At 40.6% G+C, this 19,329-nt stretch overlaps 1 long non-coding RNA gene across 1 annotated transcript; it reads right to left on the reverse strand.

The window, feature by feature from the left end:
- Positions 1-182: 182 nt before the first annotated feature.
- Positions 183-18,388, reverse strand: LOC140713436 (uncharacterized). The gene is made up of 3 exons (XR_012095513.1): positions 17,983-18,388; positions 7,561-7,674; positions 183-357 (listed from the first exon to the last, which is right to left on the reverse strand). It is a non-coding gene; the product is annotated as an uncharacterized lncRNA (long non-coding RNA).
- Between the last annotated feature and the right edge of the window lie 941 nt (positions 18,389-19,329).

Raw genomic sequence — 19,329 nt, forward strand, 5'->3', positions numbered from 1 at the left:
ATGAAATTGAGATGAAGAAAGATAGGCAATTATTAAATCCTGGGAAAACAGAAAGTTGTACAAGAAAGGAAATGTAATCATTGTACACCACATGACTCAGCTGCAAATAATACTCTATATTAAAAATAATGTAAAGAATAATATAAATTTAAACAAAAATGGAAATATAACTACATTGGGAAGATTAGTGCAGGAAAACTGAGTGTGTGTGTTTCGGTTATTACACTGTTTCTCAGCCATCAGCTCACCTTTTTACACTCTGCTCTATGATACTGGGGCTGGAACTCTGCAAACCACATTTCTTCCTTGCTGGCTGTCTCCATGTTAGGCTCTGTCAGTATGGAAATTAGAGGGATGCTGCAGAGGTGGAGGAGAAAAGAACTTACATCTTCCTGTCTGCTTACTTCTCTCTCAATGTTCATTCATTCATTTATTCAACAAATATTTATTTAAAGACTATTTTCTGGCCCGGCACTATCCTAGGTGTTTACCTTCCAGTAGGGAAAGATAAATAATAAACAATATACATAATAAATAAGTAAATAAATAAATAAATAAAGTATATGGCATTATGTGGAAAAAAAGAACAAAGAGTTAGAGTAAGGGACATTGGGAGTGCATGGGTGAGGTATATTATAATTTTATCTTATTTTATTTTAATTTTTTGAGACATAGTCTCACTCTGTTGCCCAGGCTGGAGTGCAGTGGCGTGATCTCGGCTCACTGCAACCTCTGCCTCCTGGGCTCAAATGATCCTCCCACCTCAACCTCCTGAGTAGCTGGGACCACAGGTGCCTGCCACCATCCCTGGCTAATTTTTGTAGTTTTAGCAGAGACAGGGTTTTGCTATGTTGGCCAGGCTGGTCTCGAACTCCTGACCTCAGGTGATCTGCCCAGCTGGGCCTCCCAAAGTGCTGGGATTATAGGCATGAGCCATTGCAACTGGTCTATAATTTTATTTTTATTTTTATCTTGCGATGGAGTCTTACTCTGTCATCCAGGCTGGAGAGCAGTGGTATGATCTTGGCTCACTGCAAACTCTGCCTCCTGGGTTCAAGTGATTCTCCTGCCTCAGCCTACCGAGTAGCTAGGACTACAGGCGCCTGCCACCACGTCCAACTAATTTTTGTATTTTTTAGTGGAGCTGGGGTTTCACCATATTCACCAGGTTGGTCTTGAACTCCTGACCTCAGACAATCTGGCCACCTCGGCCTCCCATAGTGCTGGGATTACAGGCGTGAACCATTGTGCCCAGGCTATTTTTAATTTTAATTAATTATTATTATTATATTGAGACAAAGTCTTCCTCTGTCACCCAGGCTGGAGTGCAGTGGAGCGATCATAGCTTACTGAAGCCTCAACCTCCTGGACTCAAGTGATCTTCCTGCATCAGCCCCCCAAGTAGCTAGGACTACAGTAGGTGTGCACCCCCATGCCTGGCTGTTTATTTTTTTTGTAGCAATGCAGTCTCACTATGTTGCCTAAGCTGATCTTGAACCCCTGGCCTCAAGCAATCCTCTCACCTTAGCCTCCTAAAGTGTTGGAATTACAGATGTGAGCCACTGTGCTGAGCCTTATTATTTTTATTGACACAAAATATATCTACATATTTTCTGTGTACATGCAATAGTTTATCACATTCATATAACTTCTAAAGACCAAATCAGTGTAATTGGGATATCCATCACCTTAAATATCTGTTCTTCATGCTTTTCTTTCTGATCACTTTGGTTAGTATGAACATTTTAACAATGTTTGTGGCCGGGCGCGGTGGCTCAAGCCTGTAATCCCAGCACTTTGGGAGGCCGAGATGGGCGGATCACAAGGTCAGGAGATCGAGACCATCCTGGCTAACATGGTGAAACCCCGTCTCTACTAAAAAATACAAAAAACTAGCCGGGCGAGGTGGCGGGCGCCTGTAGTCTCAGCTACTCCGGAGGCTGAGGCAGGAGAATGGCATAAACCTGGGAGGCGGAGCTTGCAGTGAGCTGAGATCCGGCCACTGCACTCCAGTCTGGGTGACAGAGTGAGACTCCGTCTCAAAAAAAAATAATAAATAAATAAATAAATAAATAAAACAATGTTTTTGCTAGAAACAGTATTATCTTATCGCTATTTTGAAATAGACCATAGATTATTGTACACTATAGCCACTCTACTAATTTATCAAACACTGGGGCTTATTTCTTCTATCAAACCGCATATTTTTACCCATTAATCAACCTCTTTTTATCCCTCTCACCCCCTAGCCTTCCTGGCCGCTGGTAACAACCAATCTATTCTGTCTTCATTAGATCCACTTTTTCAGTTCCCACATATGAGTGAGAACATATGATGTTTGTCTTTCAGTGCCTGGCTTATTTCCTTCAACATAAGGACCTCCAATTCCATTCATTGGTACAAACGACAATATTTCATCTATTTTATGGCAGAATAATATACTCCATCGTGTATGTATACCACATTTCCTTTACCTGTTTATCCATTGATGGGTACTTAGGCTGATTTCATATTTTGGCAATTGTGAATAGTGCTGCAGTAAATGGGAGTGCAGCTATGTCTTCAATATATTGATTTCCTTTCTTTTGGATATATACCCAATGGTATTTGTGGATCATATGGTAGTTCATTTTTAGTTTTTGGAGGAACCTCCATACAGTTCTCTATAGTGGTTGTACTAATTTACTTTCCCACCAATAGTGTACCAGGGCTCTCCATTCTCCACAACCTCACTAGCATCCATTATTCCCTGTCTTTCTGATAAGAGCCATTTTAATTGGGATGAGATAATCTCACTGTAGTTTTGATTTGCATTTCTCTGTTTATAGTGATATTGAACTTCTTTTGATATTCCTGTTGTCTCTTTGTATATCTTTTTTTGAGAAATGTCTGTTCATATATTTTGCCCATTTAAAAATTGGCTTCTTTTTTCTATTGAGTTGTTTGAGCTCCTTATATATTCTGAATATTAATCCCATATCAGATGGATAGTTTGCAAATATTTTCTCCCATCAGATAGATTTTCTCCTCACTTTATTGATGGTTTCCTTTTCTGTGCAGAAGCTTTTTAGCTTGATGTAACAAATTTGTCTATTTTTGCTTTGCTTGCCTGTGCTTTTGGGGTCTTTGCTCAGAAAGCAAAAAAAATCTTTGCTCAGAAAAATGTCCTTGAGGATTTCCTCAATGTTTTCTTCTAGTAGTTTCACACTTTCAGGTATTAGATTTAAATTTTTAATCTATTTTGAATTTATTTGTATGTGGTAAGAAATAAAGGTCTAGTTTCATTCTTCTGCATTTGGTTATCCTAGTTTATCAAGCACCATTTACTGATGACACTTTCCTCTCCCCATTGTATGTTCTTGGCACCTTTGTTGAAAATGAGTTGGTTGCAAATGTGGGGATTTATATTTGAGTTCTCTATTCTGTTCTATTAGTCTATGCATCTGTTTTATGCCAGTACCATTGCTTTGCAGTATATTTTAAAGTCAGGTAGTGTGATGGCTTCAGGTTTGTTCTTTTTGTTCAAGATTGTTTTAGCTATTTGAAGTATTTTGTGGTTTCATACAAATTTTAGTATATTTTTTTAAATTTCTCTGAAGAATGTCATTGGTCTTTGGTAGAACTTGCACTAAATCTGTGGATTCCTTTGGGTAGCATGAACGTTTTAACAATATTAATTCTCCCAATTCATGAACATGAGAAATCTTCCCATTTCTTAGTGTCCCCCTCGATTTTTTCATTAATGTTTTATAATTTTAGAGATCTTTCATATTCTTGGTTAAACTTACTGCTAGGTTTTTCTTGTAGCTATTGTAAATGGGATGGCTTTTTTGATTTCTTTTTCAGATAGCTCACAGTGGCACATGGAAACTCTACTGATTTTTGTATGTTGATTTTATGTCCTGTAACTTTACTGAATCTGTTTTTAGTTCTAACGGTTTTTCTAACATCATGTTGTCTGTGAATAAGGCTAGTTTGACTTTTCCCTTTCCATTTGGAATGTCTTTTTTTTCTTTCTTTTGCCTAATTCCTCTAAGTTCTCTGGCCAGGACTTCTAGTATTATGTCAAAAAAAAATGTTGAAAGTGGGAGTTCTTGTCTTGTTCCAGACCTTAGAGGAAAGGTTTTCGATGTTTCCCTGTTCAGTTTGCTGTTAGTTGTGGGTTTGTCATATGTGGCCTTTGTTGTTTTGCAGTATGTTTCTTCTATATCCAATTTGTTGAGGGTTTTTATCATAAAAGTATGTTGAATTGGCCGGGCGCGGTGGCTCAAGCCTGTAATCCCAGCACTTTGGGAGGCCGAGACGGGCGGATCACGAGGTCAGGAGATCGAGACCATCCTGGCTAACACGGTGAAACCCCGACTCTACTAAAAAAATACAAAAAAATTAGCCGGGCGTGATGGCGGCGCCTGTAGTCCCAGCTGCTCAGGAGGCTGAGGCAGGAGAATGGCGTGAACCCGGGAGGCGGAGCTTGCAGTGAGTTGAGATCCGGCCACTGCACTCTGGCCTGGGTGACACAGTGAGACTTCGTCTCAAAAAAACAAAACAAAACAAACAAACAAACAAAAAAAAGTATGTTGAATTTTGTTGAATACTTTTTCAACATCTATTGAAATGATCATACAGTTTTTGTTCTTGGTTCTGTTAATGTGATGTATCACATTACTGATTTGCATATGTTGAACTATTCTTGCATCCTGGGAAGAATCCCACTTGATCATGGTGAATCTTTTTAAATATGTTGTTGAATTTGGTTTGCTAGTATTTTGTTAAGGATTTTTGCATCTGTGTTCATCAGGGATATTGGCCTGCAGTTTTCTTTTTGTGTGTGTGTGTGTGTCCTTTATTTCTCCTTAATATTGGAAGGATAGCTTTGCAGGTTACAAGTATTCTTGGTAAGCAGTTGTTGTTTCTTTCAGCACTTTGAAAATGTCATCTCACTCCCTGATGGCCTGTATGGTTTCTGTTGAGAAGTCTGTTGCCGTAAGAATTGGAGCTCCTGTATATGTTATTTGATTCTTTCCTCTTGCTGCTTTTAGGGATCTCTCTTTGTCCTTGACCTTTGAGAGTTTGATTATTATGTCTTGAGGTCGTTTATTTGGGTCACATCTGTTTGGTGTTCTCTGATCTTCCTGTATCTGGATATTTATCTTTTTCTCAAGTTTTGGAAAGTTTTCTATTATTATTTGTTTGAGTAAGTTTTCTAGTCCTTGCTCTTGCTCAATTCCCTCTTGAACACCAATACTCCTTAGATTTGGTTTTTTGAGGTAATTTTCTGTATTTTATAGGTGACCTGTATTCCTTTTCATTCTTTTTTTCCTCCTTGTTTCTCCTTTGTGTGTTTTCAAATAACCTGTCTTTGAGCTCACTGATTCTTACTTTTGCTTAATCCATTCTGCTGTTGAGAGCCTCTAATGCATTTTTCAGTTCAGTAAATGTATTTCTCAGTTTCAAGATTTGTGGTTTTTTATACTTTATTTTATTTTATTTTTAAATTTTGAGACAGGCTTTCACTCTGTTCACAGGCTGTAGTGCAGTGGTGCAATCTTGGCTCACTGCAGTCTCCACCTCCTGGGTTTAAGCGATTCTCATGTCTCAGCCTACTAAATAACTGGGATTACAGGTGTGTGTCACCATGCCCAGCTAATTTTTGTATTTTTAGTAGAGATGGGGTTTCACCATGTTGACCAGGTTGGTTTCAAACTCCTGGCCTCAAGTGATCCTTCTGCCTCAGCTTCCCAAAGCGCTGGGATTCCAGGTGTGAGCCACTGCACCCAGCCTCAAGATTTGTGTTTTAAAAAACTACTTCAATATCTTTGTTAAATTTCTCTGATAAATTTTGGAATTGCTTTTCTGTGTTATCTTGGAGATTACTGAGTTTCCTTAAAACTGCCATTTTGAATTCTTGATCAGAGAGTTTATATATCACCATCTTGTTGGGGTCAGTTACTCGTTCCTTGCTTTGTCCATTTGGGGCAGTCATAGCACTCTGCTGGCTGCCGTTTCTTGTGGATGTATGTCTATGTTTTTGCATTGAAGGATTAGTTATTTATTCCAGTCTTCTTTGGCTTGTTTTGCTTTTTATTGGATATGTTTGCTTAGAGATTCTTTGTAATTTATCAGTTGATTTTCTCTCTTCTGTTTCCACTGCTAGGTTGCTGCCTCCTTTTTGGCACTAAATGGTGTCTTAAGCCTGGATTTGCCTTGGTTCTAGTAAACAACCAGAGTGCCACCAGTACTGAATGGGGCAGGTCTCAAGGGGGATATCCTCGTAGTATGGAAAGGCTGGTTAAGAGTTTATGCCCAAGGACATGTGGAATAAACCTACAGTATGGTGCTGCTGAACAGCCACTCTAATTTGGTGTCTTCTTTGGCTGAGAGCAGTTTTCACAGCTGGAGATGGCAGTCCTGCCTCCTCAGTTTCCTTAGGGCGATTTCTCCTTTCAAGCACTCCCCATGCATCCTGTGGTTTGAGGCAGGGACAGGTCTCCTGACAGGGAACCAAGAGGGTAGGCAAGCTGGTTGTCCACCCCAACTCACTTTTTCCAGTATAGAAACCATGCATCACGGGAAATTTTCCATGCATTTTGTGCTAGGCAGATTGGGGAAAGGGGTGTCACAGATATGGAAGTCCAAGTCTCTTACCATCTGCTTGGAGTTTTTTTAACTTCTCTGAGGCCAGGAGAACTTTCTCATCTTCATATTTGAGTCATAATATATTGCTAGTGATAATCTCAGCACTGTATATTTGATCTTGGTTTTCTCTGGGGGTGAGTGAAGCCAGCTTGTTTCTACACCAGCTTGTTTCTACACTTGTTTCTGGTTCTGCCATTTTAGAACCAGAAGTCTCCACAATTTTAAATAGAGTGGTCTGTCTGGGTAGACTTTATTGGGAAGAAGACATGACAAAGAGGAAAATCTGAGCAAAGATTTGGCCTTAAATGTAAATAGACTTGGCACATTTGAGGAATGTTTCAGAGACCAGTGTGGCTGGACTGAGGGAGAGAGGGTGAAAGAAGTGAGAAAGCTGAAATTGTTTGCTGTTGGAAGGAGAAAATTAGAAGTAAGGAGGGTTTGGGCAGAAGACTGCTGTTCATAAGTCATGTATAATCATTTCCTTTTTCAATTGTGGACATGTTAACTTTTGTAAAAATAGAGCTTAAACTTAAAAATTATAAATCACAAAATGCAATGTGATATCCTGAATTGAAACAGAAAAGAATGCTAGTGGAAAAACTGGTGAAATCTGAATAAAGGCTAATCATAATGTACCTCTTTTTTTTTTTTTTTAAAGCAAATGTACCATGTAATATAAGATGTTAACATTAGGGGGAAACTAGGTGAGGGGTGTATGATAATTCTCTGTATTATCTTTGCAACTTTTCTGTAACTTATGTAAAATTATTCCAAAATAAGTTTATTTTTAAAAAACCTTTAAAACAACCAAAAAATTGAATCAGCTGATAAAATGCTGCCTTTTCCCTTTCCCCAATTCCAAGCCTTGTACTCTTTCCTGGGTTTTAGCAGTTGGTCATTATCAGGTAGGAGGATGTGATTTACCTGTGGACCTAGGCTGATCTCCAGATGGAAGGAAAAGGGCCATCAGGGAAGGCTCTGTATATCGTATCTGTGGAGCATCCAGCTCGCAGCTTCTTGGTGGGTGACATTCAGAAGCTGAGAAGCAGAAACCAAAACAGAGGCATTTATGCAGGGGAAAACCAAAACCAAAACCAAAAACATTAATGTGTAATTCCCATAAGTTCTTTTGTTTGTTTGTCTGTTTGTTTTTTGAGACAGAGTCTCGCTCTGTTGCTTTGGCTGGAGTGCAGTGGCCCAATCTCGGCTCACTGCAGCTCCACCTCCCGGATTCAAGCAATTCTCCTGCCTCAGCCTCCCGAGTAGCTGGGATTACAAGCGCCCGCCGCCAGGCCCGGCTAATTTTTGTATTTTTAGTAGAGATGGGGTTTCACCATGTTGGTCACGCTGGTCTCAAACTCCTGACCTCGTGATCCACCCGCCTCGGCCTCCCAAAGTGCTGGGATTACAGGTGTGAGCCACCACGCCCAGCTCCCATAAATTCTTAATAAAGCAGAGTAGGGCCGGGTGTGGTGGCTCAAGCCTGTAATCCCAGCACTTTGGGAGGCCGAGACGGGCGGATCACGAGGTCAGGAGATCGAGACCATCCTGGCTAACACGGTGAAACCCCGTCTCTACTAAAAAATACAAAAAACTAGCCGGGCGAGGTGGCGGGCACCTTTAGTCCCAGCTGCTCAGGAGGCTGAGGCAGGAGAATGGCGTAAACCCGGGAGGCGGAGCTTGCGGTGAGCTGAGATCCGGCCACTGCACTCCAGCCTGGGCGACAGAGCGAGGCTCTGTCTCAAAAAAAAAAAAAAAAAAAAAAAGAAGAAAAAAAAAAGAAAGCAGAGTAACAAATGTATCCTTGTAGGACTTTACTTCTTTATCTCTGTCTCTAGAAATCTGTAGTTATTTCTAATAATGAGTAATTTCAAAGTAGAAATAACCCCAGATCCTTGATTGAATAGCTTTTTTCCTCTCTGCAGAGCTTCCTAAATCTTTTTGGTGGCGGTGCCTGTTCAGGTGCTTCTGCAGTTGATGCTAAAATATTTCCTTATGTTAATGCTTTCCATGTATAATTTTACATTCTTCAATGTATGAATTACTAGAAATGTGCTTTAAAAAGTTTTACATAATTATTTAGTGTGGAGCTAGCAAAAAAAAAAAAAAAAAAGTGGTGAGAAGAAGAAAAAAGTAAAGAAAAATAATAAAGACAAAGCTTAATTTTTGGTGACTACTGCCTCCTACTCCTCTCTCTGGCCAGTCTTTTTTTGAGTTTTGAGGAAATCCTTTTCTGTTCATGCCTTTTCCACATATTCTACCTTCATCCTCAATTCTTCTCTATTGTTTAGGCTTTTGGGATTAAAATCCAGGAAGGAAAGTATTTTGCATACTATTTTTATATACTACCCCATGACATACCTCCTCTGAGATGGAGCAGACTACTTCTTAAAGTGGGGTGAAAGAAAAAGGGAAAAAGAAAATGAGAGAGAGAGAAAAAAAGATGGACATTTCAGCATATCATCCAGCCACATTTAGTCCACTTTTCTTGCATCTAGGAGTCTACCCAATGTATTTTCTGGGATTGTTAGCAGTTAAGTGATGAACAATGAGCACTCTGAGTTTGTTTTGATTTTATTTGTGTTCTTCATGCCTTTTAAAAAAATCACATAAGAAATATATTTATCGTACATCCTGGCTAACATGGTGAAACCCTGTCTCTACCAAAAAAAAAAAAAAAAAAAAAATTAGCCAGGCATGGTGGTGGGTGCCTGTAGTTCCCTGAAGGCTGAGGCAGGAGAATGGTGTGATCCCGGGAGGCAGAGGTTGCAGTGAGCCGAGATCATGCCACTGCACTCCAGCCTGGGCGACAGAGTGAGACTCCGTCTCAAAAAAATAAATCAATAAACAAAAATAAATATATTTATTGTAGGAAACAAAAAACAAAAAAGAGTGATAGCAAAATTATTAAAATAAATTAAAAATCACCTGTAGTCTCAGAAATACAGAAACATTCATCTTCGTCCAACATACCACCAGCCACTCAGTGCCAGAAACCAACACATGCAGAGAAATAGAAACAAGGCATGGAGCCCTGAGCGTGTGACCCGGAAGCTACGGAAGCTTCTGAGACCCAGCTAGCTATTCTTCTTTTGGCTTTGTGGTTTCACGTTTTCCCATCACATTAATTTTCTGTATTGAATGACACTCTTTTGGTTGTGACAAAAACCCAACTCGAATTTATTTACTAAAAAACAAATAGAAGGCTGGCGCGGTGGCTCACGCCTGTAATCCCAGCACTTTGGGAGGCCGAGGCCGAAGGATCACGAGGTCAGGAGATTGAGACCATCCTGGCTAACACGGTGAAACCCCGTCTCTACTAAAAATACAAAAAATTAGCCAGGCATGGTGGCGGGCACCTGTACTCCCAGCTACTTGGGAGTACAGGAGTGGCATGAACCCAGGAGGCAGAGCTTGCAGTGAGCCAAGATTGTGCCATGGCACTCCAGCCTGGGTGATAGAGTGAGACTCTGTCTCAATAAATAGATAAATAAATAAATAAATAAATAAGTAAATAAATCGAAACAGGATGCCTGCTTAGATTGTGTAAGTTTGAATACCACCTCCACGTGGTCTTTGGCATATTAACCTCTAAAACCCTCTGCTTCCTCATCTGGAAAATGGTACCTATGTTCTCTGGAGATTGTTATGGGAATTGAATAAGAAAAGAAACGGGCCTAGCACATGTTAATCACTTAATACAAGGTGCTAGTCTCAGCAGTAATTGAGTAGTATCTGGTCCCCCCAGTGGAGGAAGTTGTGTTGTTAGCATGTTATTCCTAGAGGAAGTTGGAAGGCAGATAACAGAGGGAGTGAGGCAGGCCTTTTCTTTCTCACATGTGCACACCTGTGAACTCCACCATGACCTGCTGTAAGAATTGCTGGTGTAGACAGCCATGCTGCTAAAAACCTCCTCCACCATGATTCCCCCCAGGGAGCACAAGAGGTCCTGACTATTTCTTGACTAATGGTCAGGCCACTGTAGTTAGAGTCCAGAAGAACCTCAAACTTCATCAGTAATGAGGGGAGATTTTTTGCCACAGGTTATCTGGGGGAGCCAAGAGCTCTGCAGTTTAAGATAGTGGTTTCAGATCTATGGAGACACAAAAAGTCACGTAAGATAAGTCTGAGAGTTCAGGTCTGTTCATTCTACTGAGGGTACAATTGCACATTGTATTTATGTCCTGTGCCCATCTTTTTATCTTTTTTTTTTTCCCCAAATCAAATTCATTTTGAGGGGGGATATTTAGCATCTGGTTAAAAAAGGTTATGAAAAACCAGCCAAAGTCCGGTAAAAAAAAACCTCTTTGGAAATGACAACCTTAATCTCTGGTTTGTAGATCTTCATTGCACTTACTAAATGTTCAAAGGGTTTTCCGTTTTTGTTTGTTTGTTTGTTTAGAGATTAGTATGCACACATGAATTAGGGAGTATTCCTCAAATCAGGAAACAGGAGGAAAGCAGGATTGGGCAGAGGGAGAACTTGGCTCTGATGTTGTTACAAAGCCCTCAATGAATCCTATAGAGAGTAATGAAGCTAGATGTGACTTTCAGAGTTGTGCAGAGCTCGGGTAAGAAGGCCAGGCCTCAACCCCTTCACACCCCAACCCCCACACTACCTAACTGGATGGACATTAGGTGTGATGTTCAAAGGATCTTAATGGAATAGTTGTTGAAACAGATCTGAGATGCAGTAAATTTTGGTGTGCAGAATCAAGTCAACATTGCCTCAATCAGAATTTGTTATGAACAAATAGATCTGGCTTGAGACAGCCTAGTTTGAAAATATACACAGGCTCAGAGGGGACACGCTGTTTCTCACCAAGTCCTAGGTTAGGCAATGCCACTGTAAAGTGATTGCTCCTCCCAGGCACCAGGCCTGTAGCCCAGGTAAAGCTGCCACTTGTGTGAATAGCAAAGGCTGGCTTTTGGACTTATGATCCAAGCAGACAGGTTTTTCCCAAGTATGGTTAACTGAGTAATAAACTATCACATCCTGTATAACCCACTGTGTTTTTTTCTGACCAAAATAAAACTCTCCATTAAAACTGAACAGCAATGAAAAGATTTCTAATCTCCACCTTACATACAAGGCAGCCTGCAATTTAGAATAAGATTTAAAGAGATAGAAACATCTCTTAGTTTTTATTTATTTATTTATTTTATTTTATTTTCCCTCCCCCCGCCGCCACCGATCTGCTTCAGTAGTTGGAAATCTTTGTTTAATCTGACTCCAGGTCTGTCTTTATGTTTGAGAAAACATTCAGACTGCATCTTCTGTGGCTTCTGTATGTCCCAGTTGCAACTTCAAGAACCCCGATCAGTGCCGTCAAAGTTGTAATTTAAAGCTCTTGGGAGGCCCAGGCTTTCTCTGTATTAGACAGTTATCAGTCCTCATTATCAAACCACTCATCCCCTTTGTTGCTCTATATAACAAAAAAAGCAGCTTCCTGCTCCTGGTGACTTGGCAAAACACTGAATAAGAGAGAGAGATTATGGCCGTAGCAGGTGTGCACAGCAGGGTCCTTCCCAAACCTCCTCTCCTCTGAGCTTTCTCTAATCAGGAATCATTGGTTTCCCTTTTCAAAGGAGCCGGTCTAGTTGGCCTCATCCCAGGGTCTACTTGGCCTCATCCCAGGGTCAAGAGTAGCTCAATTATTAAATTCAGTGACAGAATGTAGCAGCTCTTCCTGCTGGAACGTTTCCAGACTACTTCCACCACAGCCATTAATTTCTTGAAATTAATTTTTCCTTTTATCTAAGCAGTACACACATAGCTTTAAAAGTTAATGACAGAAGTCTCCTATGAAAAAACAGCAGTCTCCTGCCTCATCCACTCCTTAACTCAATTTAAGTTTTTTTCTCTGCTGTTTATCTCTATTTTTATTCTATATGATATATGCATACCATTGGTTTGAGGCATCAATTTTAAACTTTATCTTTTGGCTTTCTCATGAACTACAAGAGATATAACTTTCTTTCTGTTCCTCACCCCCATTTTCTGCCCCGCTTTCTGTCAATATAGCTATACTATATTGTTGCTTTGAGTAAATCTGATTTCAGATTTGTATTTTGTATATATTATTTTATTATTTTATATTATATTATTAAATGTTATGTTATTATGACTATGTAAATATTGTTTATTGCAGAGCAAAGGAGTATATTATAATGTTTTATTTTTATAAATTTTTGGATATTCCTAGGGTTAATCATTGCCTTTCCACCCATTTGCTTAAATTATTTGGTTCCTTTGGGTAGTATCTGAACATGATTATTCCCATTATTAAATAACTTACCAGATAACGTTCCTGACTCCATCCTCTCGCTTCAGGCTGACTTGTTGCTCTTGGGAACAGCTGTGCAGCATGGCTCTGGGCCTTCCCTTCATCAACATGGAAATCCCTTTTGACTCTTACTTGAGTTTGATTTAATTTCCTGAATCCTAAGTCTTTCTCTTTTTTGATTCATTGACCCTCTCATTTTCATGGAACATGTTCTTAAATAACTATTCCTGAGAGAGAGTGCATGGAAGAAAAGTTTTCTGAGATCTTTCAAGCCTATATTTTTCTTTGACCTCATGCCTGATCGATAATTTGGCAGGGTATAGAATTTTAGACTGAAAATAAATTTTTCCTCTTAGAACCTGGAAAGCAGTGCTTTATGTTTTCTAGCTTTTTCTATTACAGTTAAGAAGTGGCCATTCTTATTCTTAGTTTTTGGATGTAATGTTTTTTTCCCTTTAGAAACTTCTATTCCTCCCTGGTGTTCTGAAATATGATCATGACATAAGTTATATTATTTTTCTGGTACCTGATAGGCCCTTTTAATCTTTTTGTTTGAAGCATTTTTTTTACTATTATTTGTTTGATAAATTTCTTCTCTCTCAAGTTTTTGTTTGCTCTTTCTAGAATTCTTGTTAATTGAATATTGGACTCCCTGAATTGATCCTCTAATTTTCTGGCTCATTTTCTTTCCCTATTATTTACCACCCAGTTATTTTGTTTTGTTTTTGGGGAGACTCCCTTGAATTTACCTTCCACCCTTCCTACTGACTTTTTTTTTGACGGTGGCTATCATATTTAATTTCCAACTTCTCTTATAGGTTTCCTGTTTCTCCTCCTCCTCCTTCTATAGCATCCTCTTCCTGCTATTATCTCTCCAAAGAATACATACAGTTTTTCCCCTAAAGTTGTTTTTCTTCTTGTTCTTTTCTTCAAGTCCCTTTTCTCTTTTCTGGCCTTTGTTTTTCACCTTAGGGGTTTTTTTCAAATGTCTGTGGATCCTTAACCATTCATTAATATTTGAGTCAATCACTAAGAAGCTGATAGGGGCTCCATGGGCAGGGGTAGGGCTTGCTTCTGGTGATCTCTTTTGTAGGACCGTGGTTCTCAGTAGGGGCAGCTCCTGGGCAGTTTGGAAAGTTGTGAGCATTTTTAGTTATCGCAGTTATTGGGGGGCCTACTAACATTTAATATGTGGGGGCCGAGAATGCTACTTGGATTGCAGGACAGTTCCACACAACACAGATTGTCCTGTATCTAGGGCTACCACCTAAAATAAAGGACACTCGGTTAAAATTGAATTTTGGATAAACAACAAATAAATTTTTTGTATTAGTATGTCTCAAATATTGTATGTTTATGGGCCAAATCTGGCAAACCTGTCTCTGTCCTATTCTATGTCCTTTTGCACAGTTATGTAGGTGAAAAGCTCTTTATAATGATTTGATTCTTGATATCAGCTCTGCTTTATATATAAATACGAATATTTTTTTCACATGGATTTAACATACCCTGTGATTTTTTTTTTAATGCAGCTGCTATGTAAATTGAGAGGAGATTGGACTTTGTTTTGTTTAGAACTTAACCAAGGGTTGTCACCATTTAGAAAAACATGTCAATGGCAACAGCACTGCTCATGATCAAATACGCAGATAATTTTTGCAATTGCAAAAATTAGGTGTTCAGTTGTCCCTCTTACCCAGAGGGGTTCCCATGCACTAACTTAGACCTTATTTCAAGATGGCAAATATAAGAAACATGACAAAATAAAATGAAAAATGGTATCAACAATATTCAGTTGAATATGGTCTAACTTTTTTTAAGGTTGGATGTATTTATTGTAAAAGATGAAAGCATCTAACTGTTTCATTATGTCTCCCAGGTATGCTGCCCATGTGCCTACTTAGTAAACCATCTTGGGCCATGAACTACTTTTCTTTTTTTTTCTCCTTCATAAGGACATTATAATTTAAAGAAAATAATGTGTAGGTTGATTATTTTAACTATGAATTTAATTTCACATAGTAAAAGAGATATTTCAATATTTTTGCTTTAAAAAGAAAGTTGAAGGTACCTGCAACATGGTCAGATCTCAAAATATAATTATATTGAGTGAAAGAAACCAGACAAAAAGAGGACATATTGGCTGGGTGTGGTGGCTCATGCCTGTAATACCGGCACTTTGGGAGGCTGAGGCAGGTGGATTGCTTGAGGTCAGGAGTTCAAGACCAGCCTAGCCAACAGGGCAAAACTCCGTCTCTTCTAAAAATACAAAAATTAGCCAGGTGTGGTGGTGGGTGCCTGTAATCCCGGTTACTTGGAAGGCTGAGTCAGCAGAATTGCTTGAATGTGGGAGGCAAGGGCTGCAGGGGAGCAGAGATTATGCCACTATACTGCAGCCTGGGTGACAGAGAGAGACTCCATCTCAAAAAAAAAAAAAAAAAAGAAAAAAGACATGCCGTATAATTCAATTTTTATAAAATTCTTGAAAATGTAAACTAACCCTATAGTGACCAAAAGAAGATCAGTGATTGCCTGGGAATGGAGACTGGGACAGAAAATGGCAATGAATGGCACAAGGCAACTTCTGGGGAATGGTTGTGTTTTTTAATCTTGATTTTGGTGATCATTTCATGAGTGCATGCATATGTCAAAAATTTCCAAATTGCACATCTTGATCATGAGTACTTTACTGAATATCAACTATACCTCAATATAGCTGTTAAAAAACAACAACAACAAAGAAGGTGTTGAGTCTGATAGGGTTGAGGTCAACTGCTACAGTACAATTGTGCAATGATAGGATTTTTGCACTGAGACACTTCCAAATGTCAGTATCTGTAGGATCTGTAGGGCTTTCTTCCAGTGGGATTCATTTTTCCAGATTAAGATCCTCTAGTCCTTTCCTGGAGGATATGAACCTGATTGCCAGCATTCTTGGAAATAAGCAGGGGAAGGGTGAGGGGGTCTCGCCATTCAGTGTGCAGGCTTTTGCTTTCTTCTCTATTTTCAAGCCACCTCCTCACCCTCCCTTCCTCTCTTCCTGCTGTCCCCAGTCCAGTGCTTATCTCACTACTGTTAATATTTATAGGTTCCCTTCCCCTAGAATACAGGCTTTAAACATGTTTGAATAGGACAATTATAAAAATAAAGTATTTGTTTGCAATCATTTATCTAGATGAACTCTTGGATGACAGAATCATTTGGTTATTAAGTGAAACCAGGACAGACGTTTTTGGGGAAGAGGATGGCATTTTAACCTTTTGTGGAACCGTTCCCCATCAGACAATCCTTTGCTGCCACTACCAGAGATAACACTAGGTAGGATGTGGCAATCCAGATCTTTTCATCTGGATGTCAGCAACCGCAGGGCCAGGGCCTGGACAGGATTCAAATCGCACAGTGTCTAGCTGGCTGATGGAGCTTTGAGGTCTTTATAGAGAAGCTCTTGCACTGAGATTATCATGAGGCCTGTGACTGTTGGGGGTCAACCTGAAGGCAACATTCTCTGAGTGCTTCCAGCAGGAACTCCCTGTCCTTCGTGAAGGCAGCCGTGCTTCTAACACTGGAGTAGCAGTTACTACTTGTGAGCACTTACTGCATGCCAGGCACTGTGACAGGCACCTCTCACAAATTATTTCAATGATTTCACAACAACACTACTGTTTTTATCCCCATTTCACAGATGAGGTGAATGAGACTCAAATAGATGCCCTAAGTCACTGAGCTAGGAAGTGTCAGACACAACCACATCCATGTGGATAGACTCCAGAGCTGGAGATTCGACCTGAATTCAAATACTGTTCTCCCCAGAACTCCAGCCGTGAGACTTTTAAGTAGAGCTTGGAGATTAAGGAACAACTCTTTTGGGGTCATTCTTGCTAGGGCTGTATGAAGACAGCAGGTGCACGCAGGCTACGGTGAAGTGCGGAACCACTTGGCTTGCAACCTGGAATATAGAGGGGCAATCTTCTCAACTGGTCATCAGGGCTACCATATATTGGACTTGCTGCCAGGAGACCCAGGTTCAAGTCCCCACTCTGCTGCTATCTCACAGTGTGACCTTGAGTGGTCGCTAATCTCTCACTGGATACTGGGCCTCGGTAACCTCATCTGTTAAAGGGGATGACTCAACTTGGGTAAGTCTAAAGTTTTCTCAGCTTTAAAATGCAGGGATTCCATGTGTCACCTCTCCCAGGAGTATCTGTGTCTGTGGAATGAAAGACCTTTTGCTGCTGTCTCAGAGAATATTTATGCAGGTCAGGGGTCCTTTCCCAATGCGTTGGACTCATCCATCTGGAGAAGCTGTCTACCCAAGAGCACTACCTTCTCTACCAGGCTGTGGCAGCAGAGGGGTTAAACAGCATGCCTTGCCCTGCTCCAGGCAGAAGGGTTGTAGGACTTAATCACGTTTCAGCTTGGCTGCTGGGCTGTGAGTCACGGTTGCACTGCGATTATGTAAGCACTCAGGAATAGGCGGCATGACATATATGCTGCCAGCAGCCACAGGCCTCGCCCTTCCGAGTCACCACTACTTTTTAAGCCTTTTTTTGGATACAAGTTTCTTTGAGTTCATCTTTGGAATGGAAATGGAAGCATGATTGCAGAATAGGCAGAACAGGAATTATCCATCAATCAGAGAGAACCCAGCCCTTTAAGAGAAGCTGGAATTAGAATGTGGAATCCCTGAACCTTGAGCTGGCATAGCCAAGCCCTGGTTTATGCTCTCCCTGCCTCCCTCCTTTTTTCCTTCCCACCTGTGTGCTCCACTTTCTCTCCTGAGACTCTCCCAAGGTAGCATCACTCCCACCAGGAGCCTCAGGCAGGAAAAATAAGGCCTAGAGAAGGGACTGTCCCTAGGGACGTGCACTGAGTGTGTGTGAGGGTGGGGGGCAGGAATAGGAGTGCCAGGAGTCTGCCTCTGGAGCAATGCCTCCCACAGTATTTCTGTAGGGGAAAGGATAGAAACTCGCTTCTCAAGTTCCTCCAATCACCACGCACATGTCAGTCCCTCAGCTATCAATGCAGGGGAAACCCAGAACTTAGATTTGAGCTTTCTCACCATCTCCATGGTCGGATATCTCCACTGCCAAAGGGTTCATTCCACCTCGGGGTTTATCTCTTTCTTCATGCTTCTTCCTGATGGCATCCTGTTGAAGCTTACCTTCCCATCTGTGTTTGCATCCACTCCCTAAAAACTACAAGACAAAACAAGAAAATAAAAGCCTCCTCCCCTCAGTTAATCCACGGTTCTTTTTTCTTCCTGCTTACAAATTTCTTGAACTTGTGTGCTTGTCCTTCCTGCCTCTACTTCTTCATCTCCCATTTGTGTCTGATGCAATAGGGCAATGAAGTTTCCTTGTGGTCCCTGGTGACCTTCTCATCGCTCAATCCCAAGGCCTTTTTTTAGTCTTCATCCAATTTAACCTCTTGGCAACATGTGACATGCTGCCAGCCAGCTGCTCCCTCTTTCTAATGCTCTCTCCTCTTGGCTTCTGTGACCCATCTCTTTACTATTCTGTCTTTTTCTCCAATGCCCTCTTCTTGGTCTCTCTTGACATCTTCTCTTCCCTGATCTGCTTGACCTACAAGGTATACATCCTCATGTATTTATAAGTAAGTAGGTATTTATTTCTTGTCTCCTTCCCAAGAGGATTGAAATAGGTGGCACAAATATACACTACACTAGGATGATAAAATAGGGAATCAGATGCAAGTGGTGGAGAATTAAGAGTAAATTGGCCAGGCGCGGTGGCTCACACCTTTAATCCCAGCACTTTGGGAGGCTGAGGTGGGAGATCACTTGAGGTCAGGTTTGGCCAACATGGTGACACCCCATCTCTACTAAAAATACAAAAATTATCCAGGTGTAGTGGAGCATGCCTGTAGTTCTAGCTTCTCAGGAGGCTGAGGCAGGAGAATAACTTGAACCCGGGAGGCGGAGGTTGCAGTGAGCCAAGGTCGCGCTATTGTACTCCAGCCTGGAAGACACAGCGAGACCCCATCTCGAAAAAAAAAAAAAAGAGTAAATTGTAGCCATAATAAATGAAGAAGACAAAACATCATTCCAAAAGACACTATAAAATCATTAGTCCACCCAACAAATCTGATCCTGTGACTCTCCTACCAAAAAGATTCCAATGATGCATGATTGTCCAGCTCCCTATATAGTCTTTCACAGTCTAATCCCAGTGGGCTTTTCCAGGTCATTTCCCGTTTTCGAGCCTCGCTACAAGCTGATCCCTCTTCTTAAAGTGCCCCCTGTCCACTTTCCTCTTCCTGGTGCTGTCTACTTGACAAACAGCTACTTGGTTTTTAAGATGGCTTCAACATCACCACTTCTGTGAAGAGTTCCCTTTCAAAATGTATCACTCCTTTGTGGTAGCAAATAACTAAACTTCTGTAAACC

This window comes from Chlorocebus sabaeus, chromosome 14 (genome assembly GCF_047675955.1).
Source record: "Chlorocebus sabaeus isolate Y175 chromosome 14, mChlSab1.0.hap1, whole genome shotgun sequence".
Lineage (NCBI taxonomy): Eukaryota > Metazoa > Chordata > Mammalia > Primates > Cercopithecidae > Chlorocebus > Chlorocebus sabaeus.